The sequence below is a fragment of the Bubalus kerabau genome, chromosome 10 (assembly GCF_029407905.1).
Source record: "Bubalus kerabau isolate K-KA32 ecotype Philippines breed swamp buffalo chromosome 10, PCC_UOA_SB_1v2, whole genome shotgun sequence".
NCBI classification, from domain to species: domain Eukaryota; kingdom Metazoa; phylum Chordata; class Mammalia; order Artiodactyla; family Bovidae; genus Bubalus; species Bubalus kerabau.
In genome coordinates, this window is record NC_073633.1 from 76,056,860 (window position 1) to 76,074,401 (window position 17,542).

Consider the following 17,542-nt stretch of genomic DNA (forward strand, 5'->3'; position numbering starts at 1 on the left):
TTTAATAGGAAATCTACACACCATTATCTCACTCCATCCAAGAATATGTTATCAAACTCTTTCAATGTTATGTAATAAAAATGGTTCACTTAGTCCCTCATCTGTTTTTCCTATTCATTCATTCTGTAAATATTTATGAAGCACCTATGATATACCAGGCACCATGGTAGGCATTGGGGGTAATAAACATGTAAAGACAGATGTAGTTCCCTACTCTCAGGGTCCTTGCATTCTTCTGGAGGAGACCCAAAATAAGCCTGCAAATCGATGAGGATAACATTAGATAGAGGATAAGAGGTGGTAAGCAAGTAAAGCAAGGACCTGCTAGCAGGTACGTGGGGGTAGGCATCATTAGCACTGTCAGAAAAGGCCTCTCTGGGTGACCAGGAGGCAGATAAGGCACAAGCTCTACAAAGGCTTGGGGACAGCAGGTACAAACCCTCTGAGTTGGGACAGGCTTGGAGTGTTCAGAGAGCAGAAGGAAGGCAGTGGGCTGAAGCAAAGCGAACTGCTGTAGTGTGGAGGTAACGGATGGTGGACAGGAGATCTCTTTCCATAGTTCAATCGAGAAAAAAGCAAGACATTTTCTTTGCCAGTAAGGATCAAAGAATTTAAGACTGGCTTAATTCTGGTGAAAACTTAGCTCATTGGATTATACTATAAGGTATTTATATAACCATGCTATTAGAGACTTTTGAGCTTTATTTTCTTGTATTATTTTACCATTATTAAAAGCAAAAGGATCTTAACATTGTCCATGATTATTATTATTTTACCAGAATAATTTTTTCTTCTCAATAAGTTATCATTTTGGTGATTTGCACGCCCCTTAGTGTAATTTCATTATAACCAATATTTAGTGGAAAGTCTGAATTAATATATTTAAAAGATATTTAATTTTATTGCATTCATAGTATTTTTTCAGTAGGAAGTGCCAGTTTCTCTGTAGGTACTAGCTGAAGGGAAAATATACAATCCTTTGTGGAATCCTCTTGGAATATAAACATGCACAGACACACAAAATTAAATTCTTAGGTGATAAGCACTGTGATAAGTGTTGAGGAAAAGAGGTTATATGGTAAAATGAAAATTCTTAACAGTAGGAATTGACCAAGTCAGAAAGGTCAGGGAAGGGATAAGCTACTTGAATATTATACACTAGTTGTTGTTAAGTCACTAAGTTGTGTTTGACTCTTTATATATACTAGGATATATACTTATAGTCCCATTTTAATGAGTGGATTAGAATGATCTTAATAAGTTTCTGTTCCCACTGCAGCCTTCCCTTTCCTTAGACATATACTGCATGCACATAAATACATACTGAAGTGACTTGAATCAATTTGGTCCCTTAAGTATGTAAATTTTCCTTTGTCATCTGCTTCTACTTTTAATTTGCTCAGCAAATCAATATCCTCTCCCCTCACCTTTTTCACCTTCACAAAAGAGAAGTCAGCCCTGGTATGCACACATTGCCACTAATTAAAGATCCCTGATATTGGTTTATGGAGAGATTTATCCTGCACCCGTCAGGTCTTCTCTCCTCCTGTACATGCTGCCCTAGACATTTGGGACCCAGTTGCCAGAAGCTTCCAAATGCTCTTATATCACCTTTCTCCCTCATCACCTTTCCCACACACTGTTACTCTGGTCACCTAGGTGCCTCAACCTGCCACAGTCCTCGCAACTTCCTGATGCTGAAACCACACAAGCAGATGGCCCAGCTCCCTCCAGGCAGCAATTCTGTGCCAGGCATCAGACTTCCAGCCTCATAATGTGGGCTCTATCAGGCTGAGCACATAAATGCTCCAGCCCATTCTTAGCTGATAGAAAGCATATAAAAAAGGACTTTACAAACCAAGGCATGAATAATTTCATGAGCAAAGCTGCAGTGTGGCGTCCTCGGTTTAAAGCTGAAAGCCTTTCTAATGTGTTGCCAGAGGATTAAATGCTATCGCCGTGTTTCAGGCAGTAATTTTCATTGAATGCTTCACTCGGGATTTGGCATTGGAAAAGAAAGAATCCTGCACGCGCCAAACTGAAATTAGAAGGCAGCGCACTGCTGTTGGAAGCTTGGATGCTGTTGTTTTGAGGGCATTATCTTCTTTTCAGGTGTTTCCCTCTCTTCTTTGTCTCTCCATCTCTCTCTTTCCACAGATAGTTACCACCTTTCCAGTTCCTGATAAACCCTTGCTATGTTGCCTAGAACTTTTCAAGAAAACTCTTCTTCATGTTGATATTTATAGCAGTGGGTTTGCAGTATTAGAAGAGCAACACCTTGTGTCAAACAGCATAGAAAATCAAAGATTAACATAGGCAAAGGAAAAGGTCTGGGACTCTTGTCTCTCACCTAAAACAACTTTAAAAAAAATGTCTACAGCACAACCTTTGGGCATAACACCATGGCTTTGGATTGGTCACTTTGAGTCAGGGAGAAACCTGAGTGTCTGCATGTCACTTAAAGTCCTTTTAGGCCCTGGTTGATCAGGCCCATTGAGTCCAGTCCACCTTGAGTTCACTTCAAGGAATGGTGACCAGAATTTCCCCAACTTCTACAGTCAACTCCCCTTTCCTTTGTAATGTTTGCTACCCTCATTTCTTTCCTCTAGTAACGGAAATAGAATTGTTTAATCTTAATGGCTAGCACCCAAATTCCTCTTCATGAAATACCTTTTTCTTTCTTTCCTTCTTTTTTCTTCTTCTTCTTTTTTTTTTTTTTTTGCTGCACCACACAGCTGACAGGATCTGACTTCTGTGACCAGGGATTGAACCTGGGAACTTCAGCAGGGAAAGTGCAGAGTCCTAACTACTGGGCAGCCAGGGAATTCCCCATGAAGTAACTTCCTTTGTCAAGAAAAGGTGCCATCATTTTTGTAACAATTACAGGCAGAAGATGAGATGCAAGGCTGGGGAGCAGGCTGGTGGCAATCAAGGAAGGCAAGAGAAATGGTGCCTGATAAGTGAGGAACACAGCCCCAGACCGAGAGGCCTGCAGACTGAGAGTGTGGAGCGAAGGGCCTTGGGCCCCAAAGATGGAGGGGCTGCAGCACTATTAAGAACTGTAATGCCAGTGTTTCCATTGGAATTTCTGAGATGGAAATGCTCCCTCCATCCCCCTCCCAATACCTTCAGTAAAGAAGGTGATGAAGGGGCCAAAGGAGGGCCTGGGGTTCAAGTACTGGTAGCACAGCACAAAGCGAGCCTGCAGCAGCTGGCGGCCAAGGAGGCTTCACAAGAGGTGGGCCCTTAAGGGGCTTTGTGGAAACACTGGGGTGGAATCTGGACTGCTGCTGGCCACAGAATCAGGAGACTTAAGCCAATTTTTCCTGGATTTCCAAAGGACAAGAGAACCTACTATAGACTTTGCGTTATACTAGATTTTCAAGGGGCCTCCAAAGCAGTACTTTGTAATAAGCACTATGAAAATGAATGCTAGTAGTTTGCAAAGATCCTGGCTTGCAGCCAGGCAAAATGAGGGCAAAAATATGCTTAATGCAAATAGATAACTAACAGAAGAATTTGTTTTTGTTTGTTTTTTAATTATCTGGGCTGGTTCATCGTAGAATAAAATGATATTCCATTCTGTTTATATAAGCATTTTTCTATTGGCATATATTAGAATCCATGGAAAATCGGTCAGAGAAAATCCAGTTATAATTCTTCATGGGTTCATGCTCGAAGGAGCATTCTTAGGAATAATAACTTTCAGAAAGAAATATGCTGTATTTCTTACTCCACATACTTTCAGGGAACATTCTCCTGCAGATGGCTTCTTTTCTGGGTTTCATCCTGGAGCTCTTGTTCCCCTCCATCTCTCCTCTTCCAGTCACAAACTCACGGGTAGCATCACCTTACGTGTGGACAGCCACCCCATAGTGGTAGCCTCTCTTCCAGAGATTGCATGGGATGGTCACTCTCTCCATGACCTGCCTCACAGTCCTGGCCTCATCTTCTCCCAGAGATACTCTCATCCAGCTTCTCCAAGTAGGTGGAAACCTACATGAAGAAAAGTTCAGAATAACCCAAGGAAGCTTTCTTTTCTCCCAATGCATAGATAATAGAATCTCAGAATGGGAAACTCTTTGAATGGATTTTCTTCTGTTCTATTTGGGGAGAAAAGGATCTTCTGTTAGCATAGAGGGTGGCTTTGTCAGTCTCTTTAGATCTGGGTGAAAAAGAATGCAAGGTGTGTGGTTGTGTGTGAATGTATTTGAGTCAGTGTATGTGTGTGTTTGTGTAGGAGGATGATTGAAAAAGAGGGGAAATTTAATGACTTATCTCAAGGATGAGCAAGGATTTTTCATGCAAGACAATTATGAAGCCGATTTAAAACCAATTATCTTCTGTATCAGTACACATAATATCCACAACAGCATTTCAAGCATTGTTTTTTTCCCACTATTTTCTCACTAAAGGGTTTCAATTTAAGGGAGTCAAATATAAAAATGACATAAACGGTACAAATTGGAGAACTGGGCTGTTATCCTGTGCCTTTCTACGACGTTCACTTTAAAGCTGGTGGAACTGAGAGGAGGGATTTGAGGAATTTGGGAGTGAGGATGTGACTTGGTGCCGATGTTCAGTCACAGATCAGGCAGTGATCGTTTGAGATCTGGGAAGGCAGAGGACAGAGCTATCACTTGAGAGAGTGCTCAGACAAGAATGGATTTTAAATGGTCCGTGAACACCTGCCTTTACTTGTCAATCCACAATCTGTGCCATTTAGGCTTCTTGGTTGCGAGCAATAGACACCAGCTCTATTTATTTAAACTAAAAGGGAATTTGTGAGAAGGATCTTGGGACTCACAAAATCACTGGGAAGCTGAAGAACAAGTCTGAAGCATGGGAAGCACCAGCCTCCTCAAGACAGGCAACAGAGCTTCAGCATCTCAGGTCCCCTGCAGAACAGGCCACTCTTCACACTGCCTGCATAGCTGTTAGACGTGTGACCCCAGCCATCCCAGCCTTTCCTTACAGCCTTGGGATTCAGAGTTCTGGGCACAAACATTCCCTTGGCTCAGCCTAACTCAAGGGGCCCCTCCTCCCTGAGAAGGCTGCACAGGGCTGGGGGAGAGGAGACCCTGCCTCTTTAAAACATCCAGGGTGTTCATTAATATCCATGATGACAATTTCCCTTCTCACCACTACCATACAAAATAAAGCTTCTCCCCAAAGGTGATTGGAGTGTAAACAGGAAGACCCTAGGAAGTTGAAGGCTGTCAGACTAAAAAGTGATTCAAGTCAACCACATGCCTCGTTACTCAGCCACAAGGGCCTGGGATACTGTGGCACATCCTTATAGGCTTCTTCCTGGTTGAGGTCTCTTCTTCTCCCCTCTGCTCCAGACCTAGTCTGCAAAGCCATATTTCTGGATGCAGCTGTCCAGGTAGGGTCACAGCAATGGAAGGCTGACTTCTGTCCACTCACCTATAAATGAAGATGACTATCTCAGTGTGTTATTGTGAGGATCAGATGAGTTATTTGTAAAGTGCCTGGCATTCAGCAGTGTTCATTAGATGTTCTGTCATTTTCCTCATTGTATTGTCTCCCAAAAGGCAGTATGCTTGTGGGTGTGTACCGGTTGTCTTTTTATTTATTCAATGAATATTTATTGAGTGCCATTGTTCTTATTTTTATTTGTTTATCAAGGACTGATGAAGACTTTGTCCAGGAGTGTTACCACATAGTATCAATACCTGTGCAACTCTGGGCAAGTTATTTAACCTCTGAGATCCAGTGGGATTCTCTGCAAAGGGGAGATAATAATCACACCTATGTTGAAGAATTCTCCTAAGCATTGAATGAGTTAATCTACATAAAGTACTTAGCACAGTGCCTAGCAATGAGAAACACTCAATTTGTGTTAACTATGAGTAAGAGCTCAAAGGCTTACATTTTTTTCTTGAATCTGCTTATGTATTCAGCCTCTTCTATGAGAGTAATATATTCTACAAATTTGCTACAGGCTCTTTGTTCTCCATACAGCTTATTTTCTAAAGACCAAAGTATCCCCCTTGTAGACTTAGTGTGGGAAAGACCTTAGGAGTGTTACAGTTCAACCACTTCATTGTGTGAAGCAGGAAGTGCAGGCTGCTCAGTGCAAGATTTGCTGACTTTCAGCCTGGTGCTTCATCTAGCCCATCTTATTTCATTATCAACAGCAACAGAATTCATTTCTGTTTCTATGGACCCTCAATTAAAACAAGAAAATCAGAGGTTGGTGTGAGGCAGGATTCAGCAACCATGGGCTTCTGCTATATATTTCACCATTTCTCTTCCCACTGTTTGTGATGGTAGTGGTCTGGCTGTATGCTAGGTAATGCCTATCACACTCATCTTATCTAGTCCTTGCCATCTACCTATGGCAGACTGCCACAAGTAGAGACAGATGGGGCTCTTAGAGAACTTTGGCCAGCTTTTATTTCCTATCATTCTTTAAGTGGTTACTTATTATTCTACTATTCCCTGTAGTCTCTGACATTACCAATTCCCATGCTTTCTCAGGGAATTAAATTAGCTTCAAATTCTTTTTCTCATGCTATGGTAGCTTGCATTTTTCTATGTTGACTGTAGCTTATCATTTTCTGGCTTTATATCCAATTCCTTCAGATTTGTGCATTTGAACACAATCTTTCCCTACTCAAAACAAAACTTCTATTAATATCAATAACCTAATGTTCATTCTCTATTCCAAGTCATTAATAAAATTTTTATTGAGACCAGAAAGAATCTCAATTGGATACCAGGCCATTTATCCATTTCCTTTGTTTCAAATAGTTTAGCCAATACTTAATTTATTTGGAAATGTTTATTTCTAAGCTAATTCAAATTTGCTTCAGATAACATTTATTATATGTTATATCAGAATTATATTAATGCCCTCCCCCATATAATTCTGTATTGTTTCCTAAATAAACTTTATAATTATGCCAAGAGCAGCTATATTATTTTATCTGGAACAGCTTGTTTTAATAAGTGGCCAAATTACTTTGCTATTACTTGGGATTTTAAAATTACTTTTCGTCAGAGTAATTGTTTTAAATCAATAGTTGTATTTGGAATAATATTTTGAAGGTTATAGTTTTCATTTTTCTTATGCTTTTAAAAAATATGTGAGCCACACAGTTCCCTTTAATCAAAAATTTGCAAATTACAAGTATCAACATATATCCATACCAAATTAAAAAATTAGATAATTCTTTGCAAATTGATGCCTATATAGAGACAGCAAATTCTTTCCAGTGATTTTTTTTTTTGACCTTTAGAAATTGAAAATTTTCTGCTTTTGTTGCACTTTTACTTATAATAAATCTCAAATTAACCCTCAATTTTATTTTTAAAGGCAGATTTTAAAATGACTGAGCCTAGTATGTAAGCTTTTAAAGTATGTTGTCACTCATTTTATACATGTTGTGTATATTCTCTGCAATTCCCATTTTCTAATATACTTACTAAAAGTTAGAATTTCTTAGGTGGTTCTCTTCAATGTGAGGCTTAATGTAATCACCAAGTACAGATTTTCTTTGGGCTTATTTTCATGCTCACTAGCTCAAAATTGCTCTTTTGGGACTTTTTGATGCCAAATGATGGGTTGTGAATAGTTTAATGTGTTCATGTAGCATCATGAGACTCCATCTATATTGTCAGTCTCATTTCTTTCTATCCCTGGAGGTTTAAAAATCAGAATCGACTGCAGTTTCTTTTTCATGTGTTCAACTACATACTATTTTATTGAACTAGAGTTTTTTTCCAATTTATCCAAATAGACTCTACACACTTTGCAAAATCACAGTCCTTATGTATCTAATAATCTAGCATTAAAAACGCTTTCTCTATATGCTATGCTATCTTTCAACTTCCTTTCTGTTACTTTAAATTCAGTATTCATCAACTGACATCATGTTATGAGGAACACTTAATTTTTAATGTGAGGTGATTAGGTCATATTTTCAACTTTAACTCCATATTTAGCTTAAGTGCCTCATATCTCTTGCATATGAGAATGTAATGACCTGGCAGTTTTCTTTTTCACAGAATTTAAGACTCTTGATTAAGCTTATATTGTTACATAGCATGAATAATTATAGTTGAGGTTTTGGAATTAAATGTACAGATGATCTTGTTTCTTGCCCCTTAGTTAAATGTGCGTGTAAGTTCCCTTCCCTCACCTGGCATTTTATTAAATGTCTAGCATTTTGTTAAAATTAAACTCTCCTCTGAATAATCCCTCCCTCCCTCTCTACTCTTCCTCCCTTCCTTCCTACCTTCCTTGTTTTCTTCTTTCCTTTTTTTTTTTAAAAAAAAAAAAAAAACAGTGTTATAGTTAAAAAAAAAAAAATCAGAGGTACATGAAGTTTAGTCAAATACTCACTACCAAGGAGTACCCATATGTAGAATGGCCTTCTGCTAAGAAAAAGACCAGGATAAAATATAAAACTAACCCCTTCCCTGTGTTGCCTGGTCCAGCTTCGCAAGGTGGTACTACTGGTGTCTTGGGCATCAGGGGGGTCTGTTGAGGGTTGGCACTTTGCTGTGGCACTGTGCTGACCACTTTTGGGGAATCTGAGCTTCCTTGAAATCCAGCTCCAATTTAAAAGTCACTGATTACCATCACAGCTGAAAATGCCACACATTTCTGTTGTGGTAAACTATATGTAACATGAAATTTACATTTTTAAACCATTTTTAGAAGTGCAGGTCAATGGCTTTAAGTGCTTTCATTGTTAGGCAACTATCACACCATCCATCTGTTGATCTCTTTTCATCTTGCATTAGTGAAGCTCCATGCCTAGTAAACAACAGTCCGCAGTCCCCCGTTCCCCCAGACTTTGGCTACCTCCATTCTACTTTCTGTCTCTATGAATTTGACTTCTGTAGGTTTTCTGCATACCTCATATAAGTGGAATCATATAGTTTGTCATTTTGAGACTGATTTACCTTGTTCATCATAATTCCTTAAGGTTCATCTATGTGTAATATGTGTCAGAATTTTCTTGTAAAAGCTGAATAATACGCCAATGTAAGTATATATCACATTTTGTTTATCTATTCATCTGTCAATGGATATCTGGGTTGTTACCACCTTTTGACTTTATTGGTATGGTTCAATATCTGCTTGAGTCCCTATTTTCAGTTTTTTTGGGGGGATATATACTCAGAAGTAAAATTGCTAGGTCATGTGGTAATGGTGTGTTTGATTTTTTTGAGGAGTCCCCAAATTTGTTTCTACCTGCAAGATGATTATTCCTCCTATCATATTCCACGTTTGGAAAAATTTTACTCTCTTTTGATTTCTGAATTAATTTTTTTTTTTTTTACAAGTACAAAATCCCTAGTTAAATAAAGGGCCAAATTTTATGACACTTTTAGTTTAGTAAGTTTTTTTGAAGAGCGTAAAATTAATCTTTAGGAATAATAAGCTATAGCCTCCTTGCCATAGCAGTTTAACAGTGGAAAGTCTTTAGCTTTTCAAAATTATAATTAAAAAAAGAATTTTATGCATGATTATCCTTTTGTAATGTTCAATATCTGAAGTTTTCAAAGTATTTTTTTCTATTCATAGAGCATTACATTGTAAGGAAACATGTAGATGTGTGATATCTTCATGAGTCAAAATTACAGAGTTGTCCTTTTAAAAATAATGCATTGCTAAAAATAATTCATTGCTGAAGGTCTGAACTTAAAAGTCCACTCAAAGATGATTATCTGCATGGTAAAAAATGCTGGGAATAATCATGATTTCTTTTAATGAGTTGCCTGATTGCATTTTAGGATTTGATTTATTAATAATTTTCTGACATCGTAGAGACATTATGGTAAAATTGTGTTGATTTGTAGTTGAGTAATTAGAATTTGTGGTATTTGTACAAAGGTCATGAAGTTGGCTTTTTTGCAAAAGTTGTTTGGGGGAAAATAAAAGCCTGTTAACAAGACTATAAACAAAATTCCAAAGGAAAATGATTGCATATTGAAGAGAGCTGAAGTGTTTTCAAGCATTTAAGAAATAGTAGAGACAGACTGCCATTTTAGTGTCCTGTAGAGGCTAACAATGCTTCTGCCAAAATGATAACATGCTAGCTTCAAGCCATTCTTCTTGATTAATGCTTTAATAGGCTTTTTGCTAGGCAACATTTGGTTAGCCCAGTTATTACACGTCTTTATATAAAGCTACATTTATTGAATATCCAGCTTTGGGGGGATAAAAGGGAAAATTACACTTTTCTTGAGTTGGCTCTGGCACTATGTTTAGCTTAGTGCATTATAGATGCTTGAAATTAAAGCTTTCATTTTGAATTGTCATAGTACTTTTGCTTTATTTTCTGAGTATAGTCTATGGTCATAGCTACTGATGAAGAATGGGATCTGGCTAATGCAAATTTGAAAGAAGGAAGAAAAAACTGGTTGGAGTCCCTGTAGATCAGGATTGTTGGTTTTGTGATAGACATTTACCAACATCTGTTTCAAAAGGAAAATAGAAGCCCACCCTAGAAGTCTGAGGGTCATCAGGAAATAGACAAACATCAGGATATTATATTAAAGCACATCTGTCTCCACTTTGGCATGGCAAGCCTATATTTAGATATTAAGAGCTGTGTTTAAAAAGGCTGATAAAGTGGATTCCATGCTCATTTTTTGGTGAACTGTGTTATTTTTCTTTTTTACAAATGTGTGCACTTGATACCATACTCAACATATGTTCTACCAAGACCAAATTTAAAACATAGAAGTGTGGAATTTCTCTCTTTTTTACAGCCTGGCTTATAAACTTCAGAGCATACCTTGAATAGTTTATGTATCCTTGGTGGGATGTCTTCTCACTGTTATTTTTCCTGGTGCATATACATGCATGTCTGTTTTGCTATCTTTGCCCAGGGCCTCCTCTGTTTGTGTGCTGTAGCACCGATCTTTAATTTCCCAGTCCTATGAAGCCTTGGTGTTACCCTGGAGTATTGGTTCCTGTTTGAATCAAGCCTGGTAGCTACCTTCTGCAGACCTAATTCTTTTATCTGCGAATTGTCATAGGAAAAAACCATTAAACCTGAGATCTAGGTCAGCTCTTATCAGCTGCCCAGGGTTCTGGGTATAGATTTGGGCTGGTGGAGGTAAGTGCCCACTGTTTTTGGGCACTTTGCCAGATTTTGGCAAAGTTCAGGTAGTAATAAAAAAGTAACATTCGTTTCACAGTTCTAGACTTGAACAGTCTATTATGGGTTGGGTTTCCAGTTAACATAGTATAATTTTTGATTATTACACGTAAAATCTATTTGTATTTTTCCTCGTCTCTTCATAGGCACTGGTATGCTCTGTCTTTTTGAGGAAAATTAAGGTGATTCCCTGCCCCTCTCATCAAAATTTATCCCTGGAAGCCTGATGAACCAGTTAGGAGAATCTGGAGTTTCTCTGTAAGTTTTTTTTTTTTTAATGTGTTTTTATTGGAATATCATTGAATTACAATTTTGTGTTAATTATTGCTGTACAGCAAAATGACTCAGTTATGCATATATTTTATACATTCTTCTTCATATTCTTTTCCATTATGATTTATCATAGAGTATTGAATATGGCTCTTTGTGCTATACAGTAAGACTGTGTTTATCCATTCTATATATCAGTTTCCATCTGCTAATCCCAAACTCTAAATCCAACCCTCTCCAAATCTCCTCCCCCTTGGCTACCACCAGTTTATTCTCTGTGTCCCTGTTAGGTTCATTTGTGTCATGTTTTAGATTTTACATATAAATTATAACACACGGTATTTGTCTTTCTCTTTCTGACTTACTTCACTTAATGTAATAATCTCTAGTTGCATCCATGTTGCTGCAAATGGCATTGTGTGCACGCATCCATACTAAGTCTCTTCAGTTTGTCTGACTCTTTGCAATCCTATGGACTGTAGCCCACCAGACTCCTCTGTCCATGGAATTCTCCAGGCATGGATAGTGGAGTGGGTTGTTGTGCCCTCCTCCAGGGGATCTTCCTGACCCAGGGATTGAACCTGCATCTCTTATGCCTCCTGCAATGGCAGGCAGGTTCTTTACCACTAACACCACCTGGAAAGTTCACAAATGGCATTATTTTGTTCTTTTTGTGACTGAATAGTATTCCACTGTATATATGTACCACATCTTCTTTATCCATTCATTTGTCAATGGACATTTAGTTTGTTTCCATGTCTTGGATATTGTGAATAGTGCTGCTCTGAACTTATGAGTACTCTATAAGTTTGGAAGGAACAATTAAAGAAGTACTATTATCTTTATTTTCTGAAAGAAAATATTACTGCTATTATATCTTAAGAAAGGGAGAACATCTCAATCTAGTGCTAATATGTCTTTAACATATTTTTAAAACTTCTTTTAAAAAGAGAGAGAGCAGACCTCAGGCTCAGAGTCTTAAGAAGGCAACTGTTTCCAGTGAGAATTAAATAGCATGATCATGTTTTTATTGCTTTTATTTCTTTATGATTTGCCTCTGTTTATGGTAAATAGCAAAGTTAAAAATTTTTTTCTTTAAATCTTTTGTTGGACTAGGAGTTGTTTGATTTAACGCTTATAAGAATTCAATGTGTTTGATGCTATTTTAAACTGCCTTTTACAAATGAAAACATTAGTGCTTAGGAAACTTAGGTAACTTGCCCAAGGCTGCACAAACTGTGGAAGCCTAGAATTCAGATTCAGTTCTGTCTGAATCCAGAGACTGAACTCTGACCCACTCTTCTACATACGTCTTAAACATTGTACTCTGAACTGTCCTCACCAAGACCCCAAGACCTCCATAAAAGGGGGAAAGATGCAGCTTCAAGTTTCGTCCACTGATATTCTGCTGTTGTTCTGTGGGAAGAACAAAGATTTACGGAGGCTCAGTTCCTCCTGGCTCCTTATTAGTTGTTTAACAATGTCATGTACTTAAAATCAAGGCAGTAACATTCTCATGATGTCTTTTCCTTTTTAGAAGTGGGACTAAGTTAAAATAAAACTATTTTTCCCCACCAATGGTATGTTTTCATATGGAGAGATAAAAGGAGTTGAGGGAGGAGATTAAAAATACTCAGTCTAATTTATGGTCGTTCAAGAACAGCTGAATATACTGAGAAAAACCTTAGGCTGTGAACCGGGGAGGAGGTCTGCTTCCTCAACCAGCACAGCCTCAGTCCTTTGTGGGCAGATCTGAAAACTGCAGGGCTCTTCTGTCGCTTCACAGACCCAAACTATGGTTAAATTAAAACAGGGAGTTTCACATAGCTTTTCAAAAACCAAATCCATCATATATTTCTTAATCTCATGTATACACATGAAAAAGTGGAGCTGTTCTGATTTCTAAATTAAGGAGGGAGGGGAGTTTAGGAGTCTGTCCACTGAGGTTTAATTCCAGGTTTCCCCATTTGCTATCTGTGTAGTCTTAGGCAGTTTCTTAATTTTTCCAAGTCTCGGTTTCCTTGTCTATAAAATGGGGATAATGATATTCACCTCATAGAGTGGTTGTGAAGATAAGCGTAAAGAGCTTCAAACAGCACCTGGCACATGAACCATTTGTGATTTTACTTTTATTGGAAGCGGAGGGGAAGATTTAGAAAGTCAGTATTTAAGAACCATTTGCCTGAGTGATCTCTAAAGTCTCAGAATTGTATGTATGCTTTTATGTTAGATTTTTCTAGGATGTAACTCAGAAAGCCCAGTGTAATGAGAATCATTAAACTAGTGCACTCAGGAGGGTTTTGTGCTTGTGTGCCAACTGTGCTCTAAGTTCTAGGAAAGGTTGTTGATAACTCTGTGCCTATCACTGCTGGACTCTTTTTCTCAATGAGATCTTCTCTGAGAGGCTGAAATCAAAATGTTTTGGAAGTGATAGCAAAAAAAAAAAAGTCTAGACTTTGTTGATTATCTTTATTTGTGGTGAAAATGTCCAACAACCAGAGAATTGCACTGGTGTGACCCGTTGTGTTCATTGATTCTGTCTTGAAAACAATAGTGTGTACATCACTGAACATATTGCTCAAGTGTTTAATTAGCTGAAGTCCCTTGATTTCATCAGTATCTCTGAGTCCTCGACCCCTGACCTTTTTGGCTCCAGAAAGACTGCAGGTACAGGTCTATTTGCTGTCAAGAAGCTGGTATCGAGTCTCCTCTTTGTCCCACTCCTGCCCCCTCTTCAGTAAACAATACATCCTAATATAAAATAGATGGGATGACAGCTTATCAGGGGAACTTCCAAGATCCCAGAATCTCTGTCTCCTTGGAAAATTACTAAACCACATTTAATACTGTAGTAATCAACTTCCTGAATCCCCACATGAGCCTGCCCTTTTGGCATTAAGCAGCACAGCTGATATGATCTATGCTAAAGACAGAAGAGAAATGAGGACCTCTAGCCTACTGTCTTAAAATAAACACAGGCAAATCTGTTGGAGGAATTCATCACGTTTTAAAAATCAAAAGGACGTGAAAATAAGTACAAATAGATAACTGTGGATGGAGAAAAGATATATGCCTTTGGCAGAAATTCTTCATTAGATAGGAATTAGAATAGATGCTAAGAAGAATCAAGATGTTATATATGCCCTATCTCCGGAAGTTAATTATAATTTTAAAATAATTCAGTGGAGTGGCTAAGATTATAGGCTTTTGAGGCAGGCTGCTTGAGTTGGAATCTCAGCTGCACTATTAATTAGATCTGTGATTCAGAACAAGTTGCTTAATATGATTTTGCTTTTATACCAAGAAAACAGAGTTCTAGTTATCGATTACTGTATAACAATGCAAGGATCTTTTTATTAAATCTCGTGATTTCATGAGTCAGAAATTTAGCAGGACGCTACCAGCACTTCTTCTGCTCCAAGTGGCATGGACAGGGTCAGTTGGTGGTGTTCAGCAGGCAGCTGCTCTGATCTAGAGAGTCCAAGAAGAATTCCCTGGGAGCCTGGTTCCTCCCTGGGGATGGTTGGAAGGTTGGGCTCAGCTGTGCCCCTTTCCTGCTCCAGATAGGCTCAGAGCTTCTCCAGGAGGTGTCTCCTGTAGGGCTGTTGTGCTGATGACAGTGGGGGCCTCAGGCTCTGACAGTGATTGTACCGCAGATGGGAAAGAGCAGCTCTCGTGATTTGGGCCTGGAGACTGGCACTCCTTTCCACATACTATTGGCCAAAGTGGTCACAGTGCTTGCCCAGATTTAAGGGAGGGGGCTGCAATCTCCTCAATGGAAAGAGGATTAAAGAATTTGTGGCTGCTCAACAGCATCCATCATAGACTAAATGTTCGGTAAGTATTAGATGTTATAGCATCTGTCCATATGTAGTATTACCTCATATAATATACATACTTATATTGATACAATTGATAAAATACATATTTGTGTACTATCTGACCTGTACATAGAATGTTATATTTTTATATGTTATATATATAAAATATGTTATATGTTTAATTATATTTGTATAATTCCCAAAGTGGTGGTGGATGTGAGCACTAACAGTTGTCAAGTTATTTCTGTATCAAATTTCTTAGTATTTGTGTGGTGAATCACTTCCCTAACTACAGGAAATAAAATAGTCCCTGAAGGAAAAGTTCTTTTATTTGGTTGGTTTCTTTTAAATACAATTACACGTAACTAAACACAGGAGCAACTGACCTGCTCCCATGTATTGATTCCTGAGTAGCTGGGGGCAGAGGCACCCAGCCCATTAACCTTTGGGAGAAGAGCTAGAATATTAGGCAGAATGTTTCACAGGGAGCAGAGAATAGTTGGAGAATTATTTTATTTTAGAAATTATTTTACACTTTTGTGCTTTTGAGTATCAACTTTAAGAAGACACTGTGTAATTAATAATTGGAGCATAAGCTTTCACACTGAAAGAAAGGGTTGGTCTCCTGCCGGGGTCCAGCCCCAGCTGATCCAGGGTATTCGAAGGAGAGACGGCTAGGCGAGGGTCAGGGAACAACTGCTTAATTAAACGTTAATTAAGGAATAGAATAAGGATAGCTCAGTAGGAAAATTCAGTGGAGAAAAGCGGCTGAAATAAGGATAGCTCAGTAGGAAAATTCAGTGAAGAAAAGAGGCTGAGTAGCTTGGTTTACGCGGGGGACCAATAAAACTTCAAGACAAGAAGCTTGCACCACTTACGTAGGCCGCAGGCGTCCTTCCGTTCTCCCGAAGGAGAGGAGACACTGAGGCTTCCCCGGTCGGATCTTAGAAGCCCAGGCATAATTAGTAAGCATGGTGGGTTCCGCGCTCCAGATGGAGACTCAACCAGAGTGAGAGAGAGAGAGACATGGGGAGACCAGTCTTTCGAGGAACTGATCCCAATTCTTTATTTTCCATGGTCTACTTTTATACACTGAGGTGTTATGCAAAAGTCACGCGGGGTCAGCAGTCCTGACTTTTATCAAAGTCAGGTGCTTCATACAAATGTATACAGAGGTCTTAGGGGTGTTACATCATCTTCTGGCCAGGGGGCCTGCTGACAATTTACGACCCTCTCCTTGTGACAGCGGTCAGTCAACCAGGACACTTATTTCTCCAGGGGTGATTATTCTTAAAACAGACGCCACCCAAATAAAGTTACATTCCTATAGGGTGAGGGTGTAGTGGGTTTTAGTTAAGGAAAGAATTTACTTAGCCTAAGGTCTAACGTGATTTATATCAAACGTTAATACTTATTTCTTCTATATATTCATTAATGTGTGTAAGGGCAGGGGATGTGGAGACTTAGCAGTAAACATCAGCTCAACAAATGAAAAACCCTTCACCAATATGATTTCTAATCAGCCCATTATACTTATACTAATAATTTTCTAACTTTTCTAAAGAACCTGTTTTTAGAAGGTTTAAAGCATCTTGTGCCTCTCATGGTTGGGAGGCTGTGAGCAATCACATGTGGCCGGACAAGCCTATTCAGGCAGGCTAGAGGATTTCCAAAAGAGTTTGTAGGTTAAACACTGTCACACCCAGGAATTATTAACTGGAGCTGTAAGCTAACTCTTTTTCCAGAGAGAGGTAGTGGGAGACAGCCCCCCGTAAAGTCAGAGGTGTAGGTGAGAGCACAAAGTAGTAAAGTAGGCAGGCTCTGGTTTTGGGGGTAGATGCTCGAGAATTTCCAGGGGGACTCCTGAGGCTCGATCCCGCCTTTGCGTATGCCGAGCCTCCTTCCTCATGACCTTTGTCATGGGCGGAGTGCCTCACGCTGGCTCCAGGCAGTGATAGAATTCCAGTTGAGCTATTACAGATCCTCACTCAATATGCAATATGCCGGCTCCCGGCAGTCTCCTAAGAAGAAAAGTTTCCAAATACAAAACAGGGTCACATATGAAAAAGTTATTGTGACAAATGTGCCATAGTGCTATATGAAGGCCTAAGATCTAGAAAAGAAATGGAAAACCCTGTGTATATAATTATCAGAGAGAACCTGTACTTATTAAAAGAAAAAAGTGATAGAGAATAGGGACATTCAGAGAACCTTAAGAGTTTTAAGAAGGAATTACTGAGTAATGAGCCATGAAATTAAAAGACGCTTACTCCTTGGAAAGAAAGTTATGACCAACCTAGACAGCAT

At 38.8% G+C, this 17,542-nt stretch overlaps 1 protein-coding gene across 37 annotated transcripts in view; it reads left to right on the forward strand.

Moving 5' to 3' along the window:
• The window catches only part of LOC129621605 (potassium channel subfamily K member 5-like), a 382,936-nt gene that overhangs the window by 182,756 nt on the left and 182,638 nt on the right, over positions 1–17,542 (forward strand). For 15 of the 37 annotated variants that reach the window (XR_008699544.1, XR_008699542.1, XR_008699541.1 and 12 more), the window contains 2 exons: positions 10,753–10,832; positions 11,291–11,402. The exons of 8 other annotated variants lie outside the window; for them this stretch is intronic. The gene's annotated coding sequence lies outside the window, so the exon portion shown is untranslated. Of the gene's footprint in view, positions 1–2,886; positions 3,582–10,752; positions 10,833–11,290; positions 11,403–17,542 lie in introns of those variants that run through there. 14 more of the 37 variants (XR_008699543.1, XR_008699518.1, XR_008699528.1 and 11 more) reach the window with 2 other exon arrangements.